The sequence below is a fragment of the Xyrauchen texanus genome, chromosome 50 (genome assembly GCF_025860055.1).
Source record: "Xyrauchen texanus isolate HMW12.3.18 chromosome 50, RBS_HiC_50CHRs, whole genome shotgun sequence".
In the NCBI taxonomy this organism is placed as follows: domain Eukaryota; kingdom Metazoa; phylum Chordata; class Actinopteri; order Cypriniformes; family Catostomidae; genus Xyrauchen; species Xyrauchen texanus.
Genome location: NC_068325.1, coordinates 12,522,017 through 12,546,926, shown reverse-complemented (window position 1 = coordinate 12,546,926; position 24,910 = coordinate 12,522,017). Strand labels below are relative to the sequence as shown.

Sequence of the window (24,910 nt, the reverse complement as noted above, 5' to 3'; positions counted from 1 at the left end):
TCAAAATTATGATTATGACAACTTAACAGCTCACGTATTACATTAATGTATTAATGTAAGTGCTTTTTGAAAATTAGAAGCTTCACATTTCTGCCTTTAAACCCTCCAAGAATTGGCCCCATTCACTTCCATTTTAAGTGCCTTACTGTAACCTAACTTTATGCTTTTTTTAAAGAAAAGGAGGAACACGTTGAAATTGTAATCAACATTGACACAAATGCCGTCGATTGAGCTTAACTATTGTACCCTGGGATATTTCTTCAAAGTTTTAGCTACAAAAAAGCCATTGAACATTTTCAGCATTATTGTCCAGAAAAAATAAACAGTCACACTTTATGAGGTAAGCTGTCAAAGTGGAACCTGAATATATATATATATAAACATGACAACTAGCCCAGACCTTTAAGAACTCACAAAAATCTTTTATTTCTAGATGGTTCTGTATTAGATGCTTCAAACAAACATAGAAAACCATTTGTGTTATTTGACTTTATTAGCTACAGAAATATAATGTATCCTTCTGGCAAACTTGCTGAGTTGAGAGCACCACACTTAGATCACAACACAGTGACAGAGCCAGGAATGAATCTGTAGAAATCCCATCACACTAAAAAAGGATTGTACGTAGCCAACACCATGGTACTTCATACATGACATTCATTAACTCACCCATACCAGACACTCTACTGTGCTGCTAATGACCCCATGGGATTTACTCAACTTCATTCCATAACTACCTACAGAGTCTGTCAATTACTGTAGACAGATTTACACGTTATTATTTTATCTCTTATAAGTCACTTAACTAGGAACAATTTTGCCAAGAACATAAATGTGATCTTATATATTCATTGTGATCTCATTATTATTTGAAAGTAATCGTACTTCCTGTAGAATGAGGTTCTGCCATGTACATTTTACAATCTCACAAAATACAACACAATATCAGTGTATGGACAGCTTCTAAAATGTAAACCCTTGTATGAAAATGTACTTTAGAGAGGCACTAATGTTTACAAGTAATTTGAAGCTCATAGAAAGTTGGATTCACAGATTGATTTTAAAAACCATATTCATACAACTAAGGAAGACTCTAATTATGATGCCTTTTGCCATGAGCCCCTTGAGATATTTATCCTAACTGTCAATGAATTGCCGCAAATGACTCCTGGGGCCAATTACATATAAACACAAGGCAATAAAATTATGTAATGGATTCCAAAAGTGTGATATAACACTGAAGTTGCATTAGCTTGAAGGATGAGAGAGTTGAGGAAAGGCAAACACAAGGACTGGTATTGCATGAGAAATCTTTTCAGATAGTGACAGAAAAGGCCACGGCCCAGCTAGGTCACATGGCAGAGGTTGGACTCCGTCCTGCAGTAGTCTGTTTGGCTTGAATGGATTAGAAGACACCCTTCAATGGCTGGCATTCTAACCCTGTCAGATGGAATCACCTCAAATTGCCTGGCTGCTGCCTAGCGGTTAGCTTAGCCGTCCGTGAGAGTAGATACGGGCATATAGCGTGTGATTCTGAAATCGTTCTGTGACACACAATCACACCAAACACAGATACACATTTAAATTCTGGCAGAGACAGAGAAAAACCCTTGATTTTTTTTAAATATCACTTAGTGCAACAATGTGCAATTTCACTAATTGACAATGTACATTCATGCTAGTCATTCAGTCAGGGCCATGGAGAAAATGAAGGGATGCTTCTTGCACATCTGTGGTCAAAATTAGAGCTCGAATTGCCTACTGTTTGGCCAAGGTGCAAATTATAGGGAGGTTATTTTAAAGGTGCACTCTATAGCTCAGTTGTATTAATGTTGCGCTAACAACTAGTGGTGCAGATGCAGTGTCGTGCAAAAACACAAGTTCTCTGTTCCTGATGTTAAGAATGTGCTATTCACAGTCAGTCATGAGAGAAAGCATCCAATTACAAAGTATTATTGAGATAAAGTATGTAATTTTTGACTGGTCGTATGATCTTAACATGGCGGTGCTCATGAATGTTCGCCCAGCACCACCCTTACAAAAAATCTAAACTTGCTGCAAATTTTCCACTCATTATTTTCATATGTAAATGAGCTTTTGATATGCTGCAAATCTTTGCCAGAAGTTTGCAGCTCTTCGCCAGTAGTGGTGAACATTGACAACAATGGCAAATTTGCTGCAAGTTTGCCACAAAGCTCTGCTATGAACTCTCGATTTTCGTAAGTTAAACAACAACAACAAAATACGGAGTTCGCCTTTGCTTGAACCCCATCCCATTTGAAGTCAAAATAAAAGGTTGAGGGGGTCTTGAAAGTACATATTCTTTATGCTTAAGCTCATACATTTTTAAACATATGTATGTATAACACTGATTGAAAAGAGCTGTATCCGGACCAGTAGACCCCTGTATAAACCGCTGAATTTTGGAAGTATTCAGAAATCTATTGGCCCCTGAATCTCAATTTCCACAGTCTCCTTTCCATCCGATTATATACCATTTCAGATGTATAGTGACTGCCGATTTCTTCCATGTTATGGTCATTTGTTGCCATGGTAAGTAATGTAAATAATGTCTAAGTAAAGTAAGTAATGTCTGTCAGAATACTTTTTCGCACCTGAGTTACATTTGCACTTTCTAGATCAAATGGTCACCCCTATTGGTAATTTATCTCAAACTGGATTGGCTGCCCATAAGCTTAACCTACCCTTAAATCTTGACAACCATTGGGTCACTTCATTCATACACTGGCTTTCATTTTATTGGTTACAATTTATGTTGCACATCTAATATTTACAGCTAATGGGCCATGCATTGGCTTTAATGTTATTGGTTAAACTTAAAATTGACCCCGCCCAATCCCAAACATCATTTAGCTCATGCCTCTTATTACAGGCCTTGAATCACTGTTGATGCAACATAAATGCTGAGTCAATAATTGGATTTAAAAATCTTTATTTAAAAGGAATACATGAAATATACAAAATATAACAATAATAAAATATACAAACATCTGAAAATCAGATGAGGTCAAATACAGAATTGGTATTGAATACAGTATAAATCATCTGTCTTACCTGGTTAGTGGATTCTTTTAATGAAGATTCTTCTTAGAATGTTGCAGTCTGACAGTCAGTCTGTATTATCTCTTGGTGTGTTTGAAATGACTCTAGTCTGACCAGAGATCAGAACAACAAAATCTCTGCAGGCAAGGCCGGATTTACCACCGGGCCGATTGGGCCTGTGCCCGGGGGCCTCCGACCGGTAGGGGGCCTCCAAGACCCCTCTAACTGTGTGGCCTCATCCTTTTTTTTCCTTTTTTTTTTTTACATTTAAAATTAAATTAAAATTAAATTAATTAATGAATGTGTATTTGTGTGTATGTGTGTTAACAATAATTTAATTGCACACAAAAATTATCATGATCAGTTTTTTGGCTGTGTCGGCTGTGTCTGATGATGACAATGAGTTTGCGGTTACCGCGGAAACTGTTGATAGAGGCAAGACCGGCGGTAGAAGATAGTGTGAAAAAAAGAGAATTGAGGGCATCAAAAAACAAACAACGTGGATAAAAAACGGTGGAGCAGTGGAGCCACAAAATGGATAGAAGGATGGCAGAGAGGATTTAATTAGGAGAAATATTCCAACCATCTCCACTTTTTTCAAAAGTCGGCTCGACGCAAATAAAGAGCCTGGCGGTGCCTGTGGTGATGCTAGCAAAGAAGAGTTTAGCACAACATCCAGCCTTGCTATTTCAGATGAACCTGAGCATCAGCACAACAAGACAGAGAACCACAGCCAGGCTGGAGTGACAGACACCTGTTCAAGTGCCCCCCCCCACCACCACAGTCTCCGACTCCGCTCAAGACCGAAAACGAAGCAGGCGCTCGAAGCCGCTGAAGGCGGCAGAGACCAGCGGTGATGGGTAGGTTAATGTACCTTACCAGTTTGACAGCCTCAAAATGTAGGTCTATCTATTACTTTCCCCCTTATTAAAAACCCTGATTATTATAGATGCCCGGATCGGCGCCAAAGCCTTCCAAATCTGCGTGCACCGACCCACCTAAATAAATATTTTTTCTGATTTAGCTAGAGTTCAGCACCCACATTATGATATGTTGATTTTAAATCATGTAACGTTGTTGTATTAATGTTGACTGTTCATTTTTATGACCAGATATGTGGTCTAGGCTTATCAATGTGTGGGAGTCATTCTCTAGTTCAGGGTACTTTCACGTAATATTTCACATAATATTTTAAAAGTAGCCTATATCTTTAGTCTTTGTCCATCAGTTCACTGCAGAGAAGTATAGCTTTGTTGTTTTTAATATTTTTAGAACCTTCTGCTGATTAACCTGCTGGGGTCGACGGACGCGCCAGCGCCTCCTGCTGGAGTTTTCCGTCATTACAGCGGAAACGACATAAAATTCTCCGTCATTTTGGGGCATACAGATAAGTGTAAGACATCATTAGAGACTATAAAGGGTTTACTTTTATTTGTGTACACTCACAAATACAACAATTACCTTGTTTTGTAAAATAAAAAAAATAAAAAGGGTGAGCTATCAGACGTCTCTGTCCTCACGAGCATACAGGTGAAACTCGAAAAATTAGAATATCGTGCAAAAGTTCATTAATTTCAGTAATTCCACATAAAAGGTGAAACTAATATATTATATAGACTCATTACAAGCAAAGTAAGATATTTCAAGCCTTTATTTGATATAATTTTTATGATTATGGCTTACAGCTTATGAAAACCCCAAATTCAGAATCTCAGAAAATTAGAATATTGTGAAAAGGTTCAGTATTGTAGGCTCAAAGTGTCACACTCTAATCAGCTAAACACCTGCAAAGGGTTCCTGAGCCTTTACATGGTCTCTCAGTTTGGTTCAGTTGAATTCACAATCATGGGGAAGACTGCTGACCTGACAGTTGTGCAGAAAACCATCATTGACACCCTCCACAAGGAGGGAAAGCCTCAAAAGGTAATTGCAAAAGAAGTTGGATGTTCTCAAAGTGCTGTATCAAAGCACATTAATAGAAAGTTAAGTGGAAGGGAAAAGTGTGGAAGAAAAAGGTGCACAAGCAGCAGGGATGACGTAGCCTGGAGAGGATTGTCAGGAAAAGGCCATTCAAATGTGTGGGGAGCTTCACAAGGAGTGGACTGAGGCTGGAGTTACTGCATCAAGAGCCACCACACACAGACGGGTCCTGGACATGGGCTTCAAATGTCAAACGTCTTACCTGGGCTAAAGAAAAAAAGAACTGGTCTGTTGCTCAGTGGTCCAAAGTCCTCTTTTCTGATGAGAGCAAATTTTGCATCTCATTTGGAAACCAAGGTCCCAGAGTCTGGAGGAAGAATGGAGAGGCACACAATCCAAGATGCTTGAAGTCCAGTGTGAAGTTTCCACAGTCTGTGTTGGTTTGGGGAGCCATGTCATCGGCTGGTGTTGGTCCACTGTGCTTTATTAAGTCCAGAGTCAACGCAGCCGTCTACCGGGACATTTTAGAGCACTTCATGCTTCCTTCAGCAGACAAGCTTTATGGAGATGCTGACTTCATTTTCCAGCAGGACTTGGCACCTGCCCACACTGCCAAAAGTACCAAAACCTGGTTCAATGACCATGGTATTACTGTGCTTGATTGGCCAGCAAACTCGCCTGACCTGAACCCCATAGAGAATCTATGGGGCATTGCCAAGAGAAAGATGAGAGACATGAGACCAAACAATGCAGAAGAGCTGAAGGCCGCTATTGAAGCATCTTGGTCTTCCATAACACCTCAGCAGTGCCACAGGCTGATAGCATCCATGCCACGCCACATTGAGGCAGTAATTAATGCAAAAGGGGCCCAAACCAAGTACTGAGTACATATGCATGATTATACTTTTCAGAGGGCCGACATTTCTGTATTTAAAATCCTTTTTTTTATTGATTTCATGTAATATTCTAATTTTCTGAGATTCTGAATTTGGGGTTTTCATAAGCTGTAAGCCATAATCATAAAAATTATATCAAATAAAGGCTTGAAATATCTTACTTTGCTTGTAATGAGTCTATATAATATATTAGTTTCACCTTTTAAGTGGAATTACTGAAATTAATGAACTTTTGCACGATATTCTAATTTTTCGAGTTTCACCTGTATTTCTGAAAAATTCTGGGAGGGGGGCCTCCAAGATTTTGTGCCAATGGGCCTCTGCTTTCTAAATCCGTGCCTGTCTGCAGGAGGGGGTGGGGTGTGAGGTGGAGGTGTGTATGCGTAGGGGTGTCAATCAACAATGGCAGAGTCTGGGGCAAGTTGTTACTTTTGTTCCTCCAGTAAATGTTTGTCAGAGTAGGTTTAATTTTGAAGTATTTTCTGTATAGACATATAACGTAAAGCCTTAAACTAGCTTAACCAGCTTCATCAGAATGACCACACTGATCAGGCAGCTTCACCAGCTAGTTTTTGATGGTGAAAAGCATGTCTATGCTGGACCACCTGCTAGACCAACACAAAACCAGCCTAGACCATCATGGGAATTAAGTTGGTTGTTTAAAAAAAAAGAAAAAAAAGCTGTTGAACACCTCCACGTTAGCCATTTAAATGAACTATTATGTCAGCACAATGTAACAATGCGCGTGTTGATAATTTACATAACAAAAAATTATAGATAAATCTCTTAATTGTAAAATATTTTTTTCTGAAATATCTGTCAAAAATGTCAAGCAAATAAAATGTAGTCCTTTTTGAGTTAAATATCACCATAATTTCAGGGTGTTTATTTTAGCATGTTTGTCTGTACAGTTATTTTGTTCGTTGCTAGCCTACAATAAGCCAAACTTTCAGTTTTTTGCCTTTCCCTGTATTCTGAAAACACAGCAAGCTTGAAACACTGAACAACTTTCACTCACAATTGCCAGTCATTAACATATAAATGACCCTAGCGGCAGAACTGCCATCAGTTGTCACCTCCAGACGAATTCCTCATGACATCAGTGTGGTTCACGGTGTGACCTTCGAATGAGAACTGCAATAGTCTATTTCTCTGGATGTTGTAGCAGCTGCAGTGACGATCTGTTAGGAATCTGCTGGCAGTTGGCAATTCACATGCTGCCTCTTCTCACATCTCTGTTGTCTTTAATCAAGCTTTTCACTGCTTATAAATCAGCAAGAGCAATAAGAAACTATTAGCTGGAGTTTTCACGCAGCAATGAGAGTTGATCTGGGTATTATTCTCCAGCTGTGAACTCTGGATTTACATCTGTAATTTACCCTGTTCTTTCCAATTATATGTTAATTCATATTAGCGCAAGTTTCAGACTGTAAAATGTTTGGCTAATGCAAAATTCAGATGGGACTAGTTTTTTTTTAATCTAAGGAGGTTACATAAATTTGTTTTGTAAACTGTTTGTTTCATTTTTATTAAAAAACGAATCAAACACGTGTTTTTCTCTCATATCCTATGTAAATATTGCAGAGAAAATTACCTACTATTTTTTTGGCAAACTTGGAGGTCCTCTGAGAACTCTAATCCCATCTGGATAGGAATGTCTGTGATAGCTGTATATTATTATTTTTTCAGAACACCACAATTTTTTGGAAAAATTTTTTTTGTTAAATACTTGTATTCAAAAACTATTGCTGAATACTTGTTTCGCTGCCTGGTGCACCTTCACTGTGGATTGGAATTTTATACCATTTTAAAAACTTTTTGGCTAAAATATCAGTTGTTGGTTCAAAAACTGCTGAGATTTTATCTGATTAGTGTTGGGTATAATCTGATAAAGTAATAATTTATTGTAATCTAATCACTTTAAGGCAAAAAGTAGTGTAACATTTCAAATTCTTGTAATCAGATTACAGTTACTGACTTTCAATTAAACTAATAACTTAAGTACATAACTTAATAATTTTAGACAATTACTTCTTTTACAGTTTTATCAGGTATGATCCTCAATTTAAATTATTTCCCTAAATTATGTACATGATGTTAAAATTATATAATAAATCAGATACACAACTCTTTCTCATTTAAATTATTTCTGTAACACCCTCAAGCAGAGATCCTAAACATTCTATATTTGTAATAACTCAAATGTAAACCTGGACGATTATGACAAAAATCATAATTGCAGATTATTTTCCTTAAAATTGTAATTGATTTTAATTCATTAATTTACATAAAAATATTTATTTTGTATTTTGTTTCTTTTTTTATGTAGGCTAACCATTCAAAACAAGCTGAAAACGGTGTTGCTAGATTAATTTATTAATGTTTTATACAAAACTGTTATTTACATTTTGAACAAATAATACACAGAAAGAAATGGTGTCTGATGGTGTCCATTTTCTCCCCAATTTGTCCTCATGGTGGCGCAGTGACCCGCCTCAATCCGGGTGGTGAAGGACGAATCTCAGTTGCCTCCACATCTGAGACAGTCAATCCACTCATCTAAACACTTGGCTTCACGCTATTCTCGGCAGCATGTTTTTGTTCAGCTTTTTGAAAACACTCTCCCAAGTGGTTACATTTTAAAACACCATATTCGTATTGTGTTGTGGACAGGGAAAATGGAGATATTCGAAAATGGTGAAGTATTTGATGTCATGTGACACAGTCATGTAATCCATTCAATCCAAAACATTCAAGATGGTGGCCAATGTTGTAGCAGCGTTGTTATGCCTGCATTCCTACAAAGGCTACTGGAAATGACTCTGAATTGCTGTCCGGTGGCGAATTGAAATTGCATTGCATTTGACGCTGGGCCACGCTTCTTAAGTGGATAGTGTTTTTTGAAAATGAAAACGCAGTTTTCAAATTTATCCGGATTAATGTTAAAAAGAGAGGTTGTATTTTCTCCATGATAATTGCTATGCTTTTTTTAAAACCACATTTCCTCAACAATGAGAAGGATTGTAAGTCAATTCGGTAAAGTGTGGCAGATAATGAAGAAGCCAAAGCATTTCTAAACAAGGTTTGACAGAGGATTTACAATGTATACTTGAACATGACTCCGTTCAGTCAACAAGTATAAATTTGAGAACACAGTGACAACCATTTGACACCAGGTCACCACTGATCCGAGCAGCTGTTACAGGGTAATGACCCTGAGCTTAAGTTTGGAGTGGCTGGAGTCAATGTGGGTCCCTTGAAAATGTAGGTCTATACAGACTCTATACATCGCAGCTTAGGATGCAGACAAAACATGGGGAGCCTTCTATGCAATGCAAGCGTAAAAAGCCACTCATGGAAAAAGAATCTCAGGCTTTAGGGATTGTCAGGATGATCAATGAATTGTCCAACAACTAATTTATCTGATTGCTCAATGAAGCTAAGCAGGGTTGAGCCTAGCCATACCTGGATGGGATACCTCCTGGGGAAAATTAAGGTTGCTGCTGGAAGAGGTGTTTGAATAAATTATCAGCAAATTTTCATTTTTGGGTGAACTATTCCTTTAAGTTGTTAAAATGTTGTATAGTTGTATAATATTGCATTAGTGTTGTCAAAAGTACCGGTACTTCTGTACCAAGTGGGTACTAAAATAAAAAAGATGTAACGATACCAGTATAAAATCGTAATCTACGTACTGATTACCATTGTTCCATGTCTGCCAAACATGTTGAGTGATCTGCAGCCTGAAACTGAATTTTTGGTCAGATTTTAGGAGTGAATGCACTTAGATGCAAAGACAGGTATAGGATGATCCATTGCTCCCTATTTAGTGAATGACAGTGCTGTGCTGACTGTCTGCACTGGTCTCAGAAAAGTTCAAAATGCACCTAATTTTCATCCTAACTTCATATAAAGCCTCAAAGCATTTTCAGCTTTTGGAAGAAACCATTGATTCTAAGGATTTCTAAGGAAAAAATTTGCTTAAGTACACATTAGTGTACGTTGTGTTTAACAGTGTGACATTTTGCAATAAATATATATATTTTTTTAAATGGCATATCGGATGAAACTAGAGACTCTAATCATTTGACTCATTGGTTTCAATGTAAAAACTTAATTAGGTTTCTAACCAGATGTAGTTTTGTTGGTGTTTCTCCCAAAGACAAACTCTGCTGTTGTCAGCGACATGTTGTTTTGTCATATCACTCCATGTGTCAAAAGTTTAACCCTTTAGTGACAGCCCAGAGTCCCTGAACTGAGATCAGTCAGTTTAAATGAATATAAATTATGCGTTGCGTATAGCAAATGCCAAAACCTAACATCCTTGCATGTGTACATGGTGTCGCATAAGGTTAAATGAATCACTTTAAAAGCACTGCTGCTTTACAATTATACACATTAAGATGTAGGTAATTTGACTGTCAGGTTTTTTTGTTTCGTTTCTTTAATTTTTTGCTTCCTGCTACAAGCGTTGCATTTTTGGTGTTAAAATTAAGTCCTACTTTTAAAAGCTTGTTTTATAACCCCTTCATTCCATTATGTATGTAAATGCTCCCTAAGAGCAGCAATCGATCATGTGAACCCAAAACCAGCCTATTTTACAGGGATTCTCTTAAGACCGATTAGTTGACTAGTTGTTCAGGCAACCCAACTACGATTTTCTTTCGTTATGTTCAACAAGAAGGCATTTTAAACAGTTGATTTTATCAAACAAGAGAGACAGTAAATACAATCTTGAATGACCAGTGCCAGGATTTGCTTGTTTAGGCTTGCTGGAAATTATAATACTAACCCTTCTTATATCTCACTGTAAGGCTGATTACCAGCAATAGCAATAACAACAATGCCTGCAAAAACACCAGCCACATCAGAAAGTAATGCTGTTTCCACCCACTCAGTGACAGGCTTGAATTAAGAAAAACAGCCAAAATGTTCTCAAATCATCTCTTACAAAAACAAAACCCATGGAGTAAACACTTATTTCCTTCCCTCTGGTAACAGCAGGGCAGCACACATCATTACATCCAACCTAGCCAGAAAATAGAAACTCATGTGACTGTGTAAAATAGAGGGATTAACCGTTATTACATGGCTGATGTTCTGGGACAACGGCCCTTGTATTGCTGTGCTGGATGTGAGCCTGGCCTACTTCAGCATCTTCCTTAATCCTGTGCCACACCACCTGCTTTCCAATAACCAGTGCTAATCTCTGCATTTTCTAGACAACAGTGGCCTAAAAGGGACAGCTGGTAGACTTATACTGTCTCTTGGAAAGGGACCACACGACAGCAGGTTAACCAGCAATAGAGTTCCACTCAATACCTGCTGCATCATAAATGTTTTGACATTTTGTTGGATTTATCACAGTTCTGCTATTGTAAATCACTTTTGGCCCAAAAAAGGTGTTAGCTGCAGTTCTCAAATTCGCACACAACTGCACTAGATTATCTCAAGGGCAGAAGTGTTTCAGATTTAGCCTAACTCTTTGATCCATTGGATGCAGTTTATTTTTATGAGCAGCAAAGTTTATGCTGACAAAAACAAGTAAATAAATCCAAACTCAAAGTCTCAAGAGAGTAATTTTTTTTTCATTCATAATGCAAGGAATGGGCTATGATTCTCGCTGAATACATGAATGCTTTTTTTACAGAATCCTTGCTGAAAAGACAAATATAATTTTCCATGACCACGCTGGTCTACCAGATTGGTTGTTCTGGTAAAGCTGATTAACCAAGCAACATGATCACATGCAAAGTTGGCATGTTGGTACAGAATGTTCCAGTACCATGAAATCGACCCTATTCTGCCAAGTAACTGATAAGCAGCATCTCCCATCACACGTTTTTGAATCAATTAAAATGTGTTTACTTTTTTACTGTGGAGTGAGCAGCCTCTGAGTCACAGTTTCTGGTCCCATATGAACCATAAACTACCAAAGTAATCATGTTCATATGAACAATGAGCATGATTCAGAGGTTGCATTTTCCCTTCAAGATTACAGTTTTACCTCACTGACAGTTATGTTTAGGTTTGGTGCTAGAGCGCATAGTTAATAAAATATGCATTACTGTTGACAGTATTACATAATTCACACTTAACAATACAACTTGCTTTTGGCACCACTCTCTGGACATTTTAATTGGAAACTGGAGCTCATACATGCCCATGCGTTCAACAGCACGTCCAGCTTTGGCCACTGGGGGGGCAGTGGTTTGACTTTCGGTGGAAAATGCCAAGTAGGTACTGCTACAGGCCAAAGATCTCCAAATGGGGGAATCTCCATTCCAAAATGAGTGCGGTGTTACACAAGAAGGTTCATGCATCAACTCCAAAAGGGGGCATCACTTCCACTCATGGTTAGGGGTTTAGGGAAAGGGTTAATTTAGGGGCTCTCTATATCGGTTTGTAGCTCCTGCCCCTTTTTGGAGCTCTGCCTCAGTTTATCCTTCTTGAAAAATCTGGTCTTTTTTTTTTTTTTGACAGATTGAGGCTGGCAGAAAGAGATAAAAAAAGAATATGAAAAGAGAGGAAGGTTTTGATGAAGGGAGTGATTTCACTTGAATCAGAAAGCTCTTAGATGGCTTAAATGTTGAAAGGATGTGAACTTGATAGGCGCTTCCTTCTAACTCACTGTGAGAGCTCAAACGTGCTATTTTGGCTGTCACCATATAAATCCAGTGGTTGGGAGCACCAGAACTGCCCAGGCATTTGTGGGGACTTTACGCCAAGTCACTGTGAATTACTGACAATCCTAAGGCCTCTTTGAGATAATGCTTAAAAAGGAAGAGAGGAATAGATGGATATTCAGAGTAATTCACAGTCATTTTTTCAGCAAGCCTTGCAAATTCAAAGGCCTGCATTTCATTTTTCAGTATTTCTAAGCATAAAATCCAACGTTTGAAACCATTTGCACATGATCATTTGTCATTAATAATTTTATCCATTAAGCTTATAGACAGTCGATTAATCAATTTTACCACAAATGCATTCAGTACTAGAGAAAAGACCGTCTATACAGTCATCCGGTGCTGGAGGGCTCACTGCTGCTTTTGCGCTGCATGTCAAGTATGTATAGTTGCTCCAAATGGGGTGGAATCTCCAAAAGAGGGACTTTACATTAATGGCAATTTAGCAAATTTTCCTTGAAAAAAATTACAAATCCTAGAGTATAAATTTTTCTTCTACATTTTCAGTACCAGCAGACAGCAAACTGCATCACCAAATCTAACCTGAGAAATTACATGCATGTGACAAAGAGATAGATTAACACTTCTCTATAGTTTCCCTTCTAGCATGGCATCTTTTCAGCTTTTACATCGCATTGTATTGCATTTTCACAAAAACAGACTGTGAATTTGTGAGTGTCTCTTGACAATGTCCTATAAGACAAACTCCAAAATCACTTGCACAAAGAGCACATCCCTCAAATAGTGTGACCTTATCAATGAAGGCCAAGGTACAAAGAAATCGATACAGATGACGAGAAATAGAACACAGATGGTGCGTTCCAATCGAAGGGCATTCCAAATGAAGGGATTTTGTCAAGTGAAGTTAATTTCTACAGATATTCCCTGCTCAGTGTGTAGGGTAAAGAACACTGCATAGGGACCCTGTGAATCGGAACATAGCTAGAAAGTCAAGAGGGAAAACAAGAGGCAGTATTCGGCTGAGTAACAAGAATTTTCTGCAACATTAGTGAACCTATGATCACCATGAGTTTTTCATTGTAGCTGAAAAATGTAACAATGCATGGCAATGTCTTGAGCAGTTGAGTTTGCCTGTACTGTACCTTCTATTTTAAATCACATGAGAAATTCATGGTAGGTCTTCCAAGGACCTTTCGAGACCCAAGGACCTATAGGCACCATCAAATCAGCCTGCTTTGTCATCAGGGTAATGATATCGCCTCTCCTGAGGCCCTACCAGGAGCAGAATAACACCCTGTCATAGGAAGTCCAGTCTACGGAAGGTGGCAAGAGAGTTTCACAGAAAAGCACATTCCTAGTTCAACAAGGCTACAAAGATCTGTCCATCACCAACAAATTAAACATTTAAGTAATTTAGAAAATGCTTTTATCCAAAGCAACTTACAAATGAGGGACATAAGCAATTTGTCATACAAAAGTCAATATCTGCATTATCACACTGCCAAGTTTCAAGGGTAGCTAGAGTAATCTAGAAGCTAGCACAGAAGAAAGAGACAGACTAAGAAAGGTTTATATATATATATATATATATATATATATATATATATATATATATATATATATATATATATATATATATATATTATTTACATTTATTTGGCTTCAGAAAAATTAAAGCTGACTAATTTCTGCACTAGTGTCAACAAACAGAATTGCAAAAATACTCACTTGACGTACTGCTTTTTGCATGCTGTATGGAAAGTATGCATATTTGTATGCAGGTGTTTTGATTGCTTTTAGTCATTGTTCCTAAATCCATCTTCCCGTTTCTTAATTTGTAATTTCTTAAGTTTCTCAACTACAGACAATTGAGACAACATTTAACAAAGCTCAATACAGAGCACATCCATATGCATAACATAAGGCACAAGTGAATATTTTTTGGATGGTGCGCCAATAGTCCATGCTGCACACCAGCGTCATAGCACCTTGATGTGCTGTGTAAACAAACCCCCTTGCGGATTTCACTTTCTTGTGTGGAATTGGAGTGCCATTACGAAATCCATCTGATGAAATGATCCAGGACTTTTTGACAGTTACCTCAGGGGAAGGGAAGTAGACGGGAGTGTGTTTAGACTGATCTCTCTCACCATCTGTCGGCATAATGTCAGGATCCAATAAATGAATATGAAAAATTAAACCATGCTTGGGGAACAGGGTTTTTTCTTACAACAGAGATTAAAGTCTCTTTAAGACCAGAACTTTCTGGAATAGCTGTAGAACTTTTTTGCTGTAGATACATGTAGGTCAATCAGATCATTGTACTTAATTTAGTACAATTATAAAAATAAATGCAATAAAAAAAAATCAATCAATCATGCCCCTTGACCTGTGCAAAAGATGTTTTTACGAGTAACTTTTAACAAAACTTTTCTAAATTTTATCGAAAGACATTCAGTCGGAATAGCCACCAAAAGGCGTGTCGTCATACAGGACACACATAGGATTCTCACAGAATGCAGGAATCTCAAGACGTGCTTTTAAAAGTACTTTTAACTGCTATTAACTTGACCTGCAGTCTTAAAAACGCAACACTCAATATGCGAGACACTGAAAAATAGTGATGTACAATGCATCGTCAAAAGAGAACTGTACATTGACCACCAATTAAAACAGAATTTGAAAATTTTCTGTGAATGGCTACTAAAACAGATTGATAACTCAAATGTTTGGATTGCTGTGGACTGTAGGCCAGTGATCAGGTAAGTTCAATGATGTGGAAAGTCTTAAACAAATATACTGACTTGCAAAGCCACTTTTTGTTATGTCTACTCAATACTCATCAGCCACAACAATGTCTTTGATTTCTGTCATTTCCAAAAATGCGACTGTATAGTTTATTTTGTTACCTTAATTTCACAAATTTAAATATGATATCTGTAAGACATCAAATACAAATGTCCCTTTTATGTGCCAATCACTGCTGCTGTAAGCCCCAAGTAGCCACAAACCTTATATCGGCTCTTACCTTTTTAACAAAATGAGCCATTTTTAACTTGTCTGTGAGCTTGATTAGCTGAATAATCAAATGTTATATCTTAGATTTCCAGAACAAAATATGTGGTCCAGCAGAAAAAGCATGCTAAATAAATAATCTGAATGTTTTTTTATCGACTATTGATGATTAAATTGTATATTATCGAAAAGGGGAGGATCTCAGCTTTCTATTGAGATTGAGTTTCTAGTCCACTTGGAGGCCGAGATATTCAACTAAACAATGGGGGTGAAGCACGAACTGAAAATTAGACTGAATGTCTATGGACGAACACATCTGTGAGGGCTAAAATGTGTTAGAGAGACACATAGATTTCAGATCTGCATATCTTGTACAGAACAATGAATTAGTTGAGAATGTTTGTATTATTTGGGGGCGTTTCTGAAAAATGAGACATTTGTCTACAGTATGTGTGACTATTGAGCTTTTAAATTTTAGAGTGAAAAATTCCAGGTGGCAGCCCAAAAATGCACCAGAGTCTAAGAGGTTCAGGGGATTTTCTCAGCAAATATTGATACATGCAACCATTTATCAAGTATTTAATTGTATTATATTTTCATACTCATACAAGATACACTCATACACACTATGGTCATAATAATGTGCCCAACATGGTCTTCTGCTGTTGAAGCCCATCTGCCTCAAGGTATATTGTGCATTCTGAGATGTTATTCTGCTCACTACAATTATACAGAGTGGTTATCTGAGTTACCGTAGCCTTTCTGTCAGCTCGAACCAGTCTGGCCATTCTCCATTGACCTCTCTCATAAACAAAGTGTTTCCGTCCACAGAACTGCCGCTCACTGGATGTTTTTGGCACCATTCTGAGTAAACTCTAGAGATTGTTGTGCATGAAAATCCCAGGAGATCTGCAGTTACAGAAATACTCAAAACAGCCCGTCTGGCACCAACAATCACTGTGATCAATTTTTTTCCCCATGCTGATTGTTGATTACATTATATTATTTTAACTGAAGCTCCTGACCCGTATCTGCATAATTGCTGTCACATGATTGGCTGATTAGATAATCACATGAATAAGTAGGTATACAGGTGTACCTAATAAAGTGCTCGGTGAGTGTATGCGTAACAGATTATCCTTTCAACAGTTCCACCAAAAAGAAAAGGGCACCACAAATTCACTTCCTGCCATTATTGCACTCATATCTCCCGCAAATGGATATGAATTATGTTGAAGCAACAGCAGGCTAAATTGCTTTTTATGTTTCTCTTTTCCATAACCCACACCCAGTCTTATAAAATTGGCTGATGAAATGAGTCATGACATTCTAATGCAGAACAGAGGGGAAATAGAGGTATTTAAATTGATACTATGATTCTCATGCATGAAAATGAGCACTGTGTATGAGTCGAGTAGGCTTATTAGTCTCTATACATCATTACACTTCATGACACGGAGCTCCGGATGTGACTATTGTCGGATTCTGCCTGCTGCAGCAAGGCTAATACTTTGAAAGCTTGCATAGAGGAACGTCTAAATGTGGCCTTAATATGTCATTGCACAACACAGTCTGACATCATCAGTTGTGGTATGTACAGTAAATAAAGTAAGAAGTCAGATTTATTCTAGTGCGTTATTCTAGTTCGTTCAGACAATTTATGCAAGTTAAAAGATTGTAGTCCTCATTCTTTTTTACTATATAGAAAAGTGGGCAGGATATTCTTCAAAAATTCAGCTAAAAAGCCTAACTGTCTGCAACTTGTTTTAAGCTTGCTAGCTTACAGTATTGTTAACTGTTTTTTAAAAGAGTGGTTTGACTGTAGTTTAACTACTTTAAATTATGAGTAGCTTGTATCTTGTTTAGCTACAGTCTTAAAGTATCTTCCCAATACTGCAGACCAAAAGCATAGTGAATAATTGATGTCAACATCAAACATATCAGACAGGAAACAGCTATTAATGTGATATCTTCCTCGTGTGTAACCTGTGGGTGGTACAGAAGGTGTACTTCCAACTTTTAAAAATTAATCAACCTCCATCTGCCAGCAACTGATGAAGGAAAATCGAGGGGACGGGTTTTCGAATACCATCCCATCAAATCAATCTCATCTTGATAGAAGGACAAACAGCTTTGGGGCTTGTTTGATGCGTAGGTTGTTAATCCAATTACATAATTAAAGAGCTGGCAGAATTGAAGGCCTATGGCAGGGGCGACACTGAAGACATGCAACCTGAGCCTCACCCAGAACATTAGAAATCAGCCAAGGATAGTGAAAAGGTAACCCTAGTCTATGACTGAAAGTGAGGACGAGTGCTACACGTCGTCCTCTGAAACCTTTGAAAAAGAGCTACACTGCAGCTAACAAGTTGAATGCCAAAAGCCGGATGTATCAGTCACATTAAAATGCAAAGATATCGAGAAAAAGCATAAACACGAGTCATATTATCCCTATGGTGTGATTAAGTAGCACAGACTTGCTAGCTTTATGCAAAACCAACAATTAAAGCGGACCCTTTTAATTTACATCCCTAGGTATTACCATGAAATTCTTTTAAGTACCTTGAAATGCCATGAAAATACCATAATATATGTATCATTCCGGACCGTGTTGCATATTTACAGTATATATGCCAAAGTACCAATTACCATGCCTTTTGGACATTTATCATGGTGATACCAAAGAATTCTTAGAATTAACATGGAGTACCATGGCAATACCTTGGTAAATTAATTGGGTACTCATTAAGCACTATGGTATTTATATCAAAGTACCACGGTAATACTATGTTGTTGTTTTTTTTACATTTACTAAGGCAATACTATTCTTTGAAGTAACTTGGTAGTACCACTAAAATACCATGGAACATGAAAATAGTACTATGGTTCTTTACAGGGGTCATTCAGTAGTCTTCAAATTGATTGATAGACCAATGACAAAGTAGCATTTTACAATAATACACTTTTTGAAATGTTTCAATATTTCCTTTAAATCTGAACATTGATTTCAGGGATTGTTGTGGTAAAGTGTGGTATTTATCACATATCGAGTTTGCAGGCTTGCACACATAGAGTGATCTTTGACAATCAATTAATATGCAAACCACAAACACAAAGCACTCATCATATGTGCAGCATGTAAAATCACTTTAGTTTTGCAGTGTTCCATCGGGAGCCTTAGATATGCAAAACACAGACTTGTTCCAAAGCCAATGAATAAAACATTAATGATAGACTCAAAACTGCTTTTGTCCTCTTTTCATCATTTTTTAAAATGTCGAATTACTGTATTTTGGCTTGGAAAAGGCCCAGTCCTGCGATGATACAGAAGGATCACAAGCTAGCTTGTTAAATGGGATGCCAAATGAGCATGGCAGCATTTTACAAGGGCTGCATTCAATACAGAATACAAGTTACAGGAAAAGAAGCATTAACTAGAACATAAGCAAAAGAGTGTTACAGCATAACCTTTGTGGCATTCATCAAAAGACAGGTATTTACGGAGTACTACCTAACAATGCTAAATGGAGCTTTAAAAAAAAATATCCAAAGCCACTTTTCCAAGCCAAGTTGAGAACATAAAAAAAGAAAAGCGGGTGTTCTTTACAAGAATGAAACTGGACAAGAATGTGAGTTTGCTGTCGAACACAAACTTTTGAGGCGGCTGTTTGACCGGAATGTGGAGTCTGAAGGTCAAGTTCAATCATGAAATCATCTCAACGTATCCCAATGCTAATGCTTCTTTTTCAAATGTAAACATGATCACATGGGATGTTGACATGTTGCTACAGAATGTTCTAGAATATTTATTGGCTGTTTATTAAATTAATGTTAACCAGCATTAAATTACAGTTAATTGTGTTACAGTGTTTTAAAAAGGCTGTATTCACCTAAAGCAATGCCTAAATAGCTATTTGGCTATTGGTTAACATTAACCAATAGTATGCATGGCCTTGGTAATGTAAAAAAAGGAAATTTGTTTTGAACGTGGAGCACGTTTTTACATTTTTCAAAAGGTTTAAGACAATTTTTAAACTAACATGCACATGAGTCGTGCACAATAAGACCAGTAACATGTATTAAAATTATTGCTGTTAGCTGTATTGCAAACTTCAACCACACAACCTCTTCAATATCCATCAATGGAGTAAAAAAAATACAAATAATTGTAGAGCGAAAAAGCAACTGCCGAATCATGCTTACCACTGTTCATGTGAATGCAATTACTTCCTGGTTCCCATGGGACCAGAACCTGTGTTTTGGAGGTTGCTCACACTAGAGGGAACTGTTTCCAATCTTGAATTGATGCAAACATTTTAATGGGGATGGCGCTTCTCAGTAATTCTGCAAAAAGGGGTTGATTTCAGGGCACATGAACTTTCAAAAACAAATAGTTTTCCTAAAAATTACTATCCATATCATGTGGACAGGGGGACCAAGTTGTGAAATTATAAATAATACCAAGATATTTTTTTTTCCATCAAATTGTTTATTGTTTCCAGGAGTGTTGGTTATTCATGTTTTTGAGACGCTACAGTAATTACAGCTGATTTTATGTAAAGCTGATAATTATTTCTAAGCATCATACAATCACTGCCAACCATGTTAAAAAAAATGTTAGCATTATAAAATGAGCCAAACATCATCTACAGACTGAAACTGATGCTCCCTTGCTCACTATTTAGTGAATTACTTGACCTCCAGTGTGCTGTCTGAACTGGTCTCAGAACAATTTGAAATGCACCTTATTTTCATCCTAACTCCATATAAAGCCTCTGAAAGCAACATTTTCAGCTTTTGGATGAACACATTTATTCTCAATGTGAAAATGCATAGGAATGCATTTACTTGTGTTAATTAATAGAATCGTGACACACAGAGATAACAAAATTAAACAACAAAATGTATATTACAATTATGCTAAATGACCCACAGATGTGTTAGTTGAAAGTTATTCAAAATAACTAACATGTTTCTTTCTACTTTTGAGGAAATGCAGTGCCAGTGTCCACATATGTAGACTGTGGCAAGGAGGAGGGTGGGTCCGGGCTGTGATGACGCATATCCGGCCTCTAATCAGTTAGAGAGTGAGCTACAGGGCAGCTGCCTGTAGCATGCTGACGCGCGAAAATGAACAGATTTTTTAAAAACGGCATTTCAAACGAAACTAGAGCCACTACTCTTTACAACCAAACAGGTTTCAAGGAAAAAACTAAGATATTTCTTACCCCTAAGCAACCAAATTGGCCCAGTTGCTAGGGAGGGTAGAGTCACATGGGGTAACCTCCTTGCGATCACTATAATGTGGCTCTCGCTCTTGGTGGGGTGCATGGGGAGTTGAGTGGATGCCACGGAGAATAGCGTGCAGCCTCCACATGCGCTAGGTCTCCGCAATAATGCGCTCAACAAGTCACGTGATAAGATGCTCGGTGGCAACTGAGATTTGTCCTCCACCACCCGGATTGTGGCGAGTCACTATGCCACCACGAGGACCTAGAGCGCATTGGGAATTGGGCATTCCAAAGTGGGGAGAAAATCCATAAAAATATATATATATTTCTTACCAGAGGCAATTTTTTTGGCACTGCAGTCATAGGAGCGCTTCAAGGCTTGCTGTTATGTCAACTGACTCGGTATGGCAGAAGTTAACCCTTTAAATGATAGTCTAGAGTCGTGTGAACAGTATTCAGTCACTTTTTATTCATTTAAATGATGCATTGCGTATAGCAAATCCACGAGGTTAAGAAAGAGGGTCAATTTTGATATCATGTTGATTTTAAAGCCATTGCTCTCTCACATCTAAAACTTAACTCTAGTTCTGATAGATACAAGAAGCCTCAACCTAATAAACAAACTAATAAAGCAATGCATTTAAAACAAAAACTTAATCATTGTTCTGTTTCTAAACTCAACTGGAAGGTGATTATTCCTTCCCAGCTGCAGTCCTGATCTTTATTATCTGTACTGATCCAAACACAACAGCCCTGATGTCTCTGCCTTGTCCTCCACAGTCCACACTCGCAGTGATCCTCTCTGTTCATCACCCTTTTATTAGGAGCTTAGTGATTCTTGCTGTTGTCATAAAACCAACAGGCAGGGTTGCAACAATGCAACTTGCCGATAATGTAAAGAGACTGCTTGTAACTTTATTCAATGGGCGCTGAAGAACCCAGACCCAATAATGCCCCAAGGACCTACAAAACAAATTTTAATGACCTTATATATTTTTGATTGACATCAAAAATTGTTCCCATTTGCAAATGAGCTTTTTGTGTTTGCCACGGTCGAAATCACATTTTTACCCATTCTGATGGTTGATGTGAACATTAACTGAAACTCCTGACCCGTATCTGAATTATGTTATGCAATGCACTGCTGCCACACGATTGGCTGATTATATACACGCATGAATAAGTAGGTGTAGAGGTGTATATTGTGAGTGTATATTGACCATTGTTAAGTTCATGATACTTGATGCATTTCTTTAATATTAACAAATCGAACTTTAGTGTAAAGTGTTGTTATTGTAAAATTTGTATTTAATTAATATACATTACTGTATATTTCATTACATTTAATAAATTATCTTTCATTTTATGGACCATGGTGGAAGAACACAGAAAGATTTCACAGAAAGCTCTAAAATGAAAAATAAATAAATAAATAAAAATGGAAAACTTCTTTGATGGCTGTTCATTATTTTTGACAGAATTGAACTACATTTAGAGAAATATGTCTAACCTGTAACAATTTATTCAACATACCAGGGAATGAATTGGCATAATTAGTCAAAATGTATGTAATGGTGTAATGCTTTGTTCCAAACATTTGTGTAGAAATAATAAAATTACATTTCTTTATATTGTAATTCCACTTCCCGTCAATCTAATTCCAAGTATACCTCAACATCCTATGGGGTGTGGCCAATTCAATTCAATTTTTAATTATGAATTTTGCCAAACACTACATGTTTGAACATTAAAAATATATAAAAATGTGATGCCTAAATTGTTGGGGACGTGTTTATAAATGATCTCAAGATTAGAGTTTGAGGAAAGTGGTACACAGTGCACTTTGAGATTATAAATTAGCTTTTAAATAATGAGCATCATTATTTGCATGCAAGAGATTTCGTAGTGGTAATTAAGCTTAAGCATTAGCAATAGACGGATTTGCAGTAGCAATTTAATTAATTTAACAATACCTCAAGAGTATTTGTTAACCTAGCAACTAAATCCCAATGGCAAAAATGACAAGTGAAATTAAGTGCATGCAGTTAAAGGTCTGACTTTCTTTTTGAGAAGAAGCTAGTTACTAGGTAAAGAATGTTAGCCCCCCCATCCCCTATATTTAAGCACAAATTGCAGGTGGAACATTAACAATTTGTACAGCACTGAACAATCTCTCTATGGAGAAGACATAACTGCTCACCCAGGGCTAGAACTTGACAGGTGGTGCATCCACATCAGCCAACCCTGACAACGGCTCAGCGCATGTATCCTCGGTTTTGACTGTCCCCCCCTCAGCTTCTGCGAGTGGGCAGTGCACAGCAGCCCGGTTTGAGTCACCCAATTAAACTTGTAGATGCTTGTAGCTGTGGCATCAGATTCTGAGATCCCAACAAAATTGTCCCTTTTGCTTTGGTGGTCACCCTTAGCCACTGGAAAGTGTAGCCTCTATGCAGAGAGACGCTGGATTGTTGTGCCTTTGTTTTCTATTGTCAGCAGCCAGTAGTAATCAGGTTCTCCATACAGATTGTCTCACTGACAGGAAAGATGATGTGTTGCTTCCTGGTCAAGTGTGTGAGAGAGAGTATGTATAAGATTGGATGAGTCGTACTCCTGCATCAGCTTTTGCTCTGTGAAGCTCTGATATCTGGTGTGTATACGTGTGTGTGAGAAAGAGGCTGCCTCTCTTCCACTCTCCACTATGGCTGTGTGGCTTCAAAACTCACACTGCCTGTGAACTGATAACTTAGGGAGTGTCTCAAAAGTGCGCTCATAATGAAAACAGTCAAATGCCCTCAACTAGGCAAAGATCCACTTGGCGTCTGCATGATGAAGCCTAAAGAGGGGAATGACACTGTCTTGCAGAGTTCAATACGAATTTACTCTTCTGCAGTGGCTAGTTGTGTTTGTAACATTTTAATCCTCAAAGTCAACTTTATAACGCAGTCCCTCTCAAATAGCACTCCATGAGGGTTTGAATACTCAACAGCAAAGACCAGCAGCTGGAATCATATAATTTCAGCAAACACGTGACACTATTAATCAGACTACGTGTGCAATCCTTTTATCATTTGTCCTGTTTTTGGTTTTCTTTTTTTGTCAGATTCTGCTCAGAGTCCCTCAGTAGGGGGTTAGCGGATGCAGTTTTATTTGTATCATATGAGACATTTATTTGTGCTGTATGTATGAGAGAGAAGGAGAGAAAGAGACATAGAGACCTTAATTTGTATATTTTCGAAAGAAAACATCAATGGTACTAGCACGTTAAAAAATCGGCGCCATGATGCTACGGTGTTCTGGGGGTTGCTAAGATGGTTGCTTACTGTCAAAAGAATTGCCTCTGGTCACTAGATTGGTCTTAGGTCATTTCTTCATTGTCAGTCTAGTACAATTTTTTGTTTGTTTTGTTTTTTTGCACATCACTTTGTGCAACATTCACTTCCATTCAAACACATCTGAACGCTAGAGACTGGAAACGCAAGCTCAAGTCAAAAGAAGATTTTTGCATTGTAATTGTGTTGTACAGTAGTTGCAGCTAATTATTGAGGTTTAATATCATATTCTGATTTATAAATTGTCTGTTGAGGACACGATTGTGCTACTGTTGTGTTTGACAACCGTGGGAACATGCTTTGTGTTGGTCTCAATGGTATTGGTGCAGTGTTTTGGAAAGAGGGGGCGTGACTAAATCAACGACTCAGTCTCGTGGAAGCTAGTATGGCTAAAAACACTTACAGCACCTATAATTTTAAAAGTAATTTATTTTTAATCACACATTTTTTATTTTATTTACAACAAGTACATAACAATTATCAAATACAAAAATAAACTTTAGAAAAATAAAATAATATAGACTCACCTAAAGGATTATTAAGAACACCTGTTAAATTTCTCATTAATGCAATTATCTAATCAACCAATCACATGGCAGTTGCTTCAATGCATTTAGGGGTGTGGTCCTGGTCAAGACAATCTCCTGAACTCCAAACTGAATGTCAGAATGGGAAAGAAAGGTGATTTAAGCAATTTTGAGCCTGGCATGGTTGTTGGTGTCAGACGGGCCGGTCTGAGTATTTCACAATCTGCTCAGTTACTGGGATTTTCACGCACAACCATTTCTAGGGTTTACAAAGAATGGTGT

General features: G+C 37.6%; 1 protein-coding gene across 1 annotated transcript in view; it reads right to left on the bottom strand.

Annotated features, from left to right (window-relative positions):
• lingo3a (leucine rich repeat and Ig domain containing 3a) overlaps positions 1-23,451 on the bottom strand; it is a 38,461-nt gene extending 15,010 nt beyond the window's left edge. Inside the window, exon 1 of the mRNA XM_052124246.1 lies at positions 22,973-23,451. The gene's annotated coding sequence lies outside the window, so the exon portion shown is untranslated. The remainder of the gene's footprint in view (positions 1-22,972) is intronic.
• Between the last annotated feature and the right edge of the window lie 1,459 nt (positions 23,452-24,910).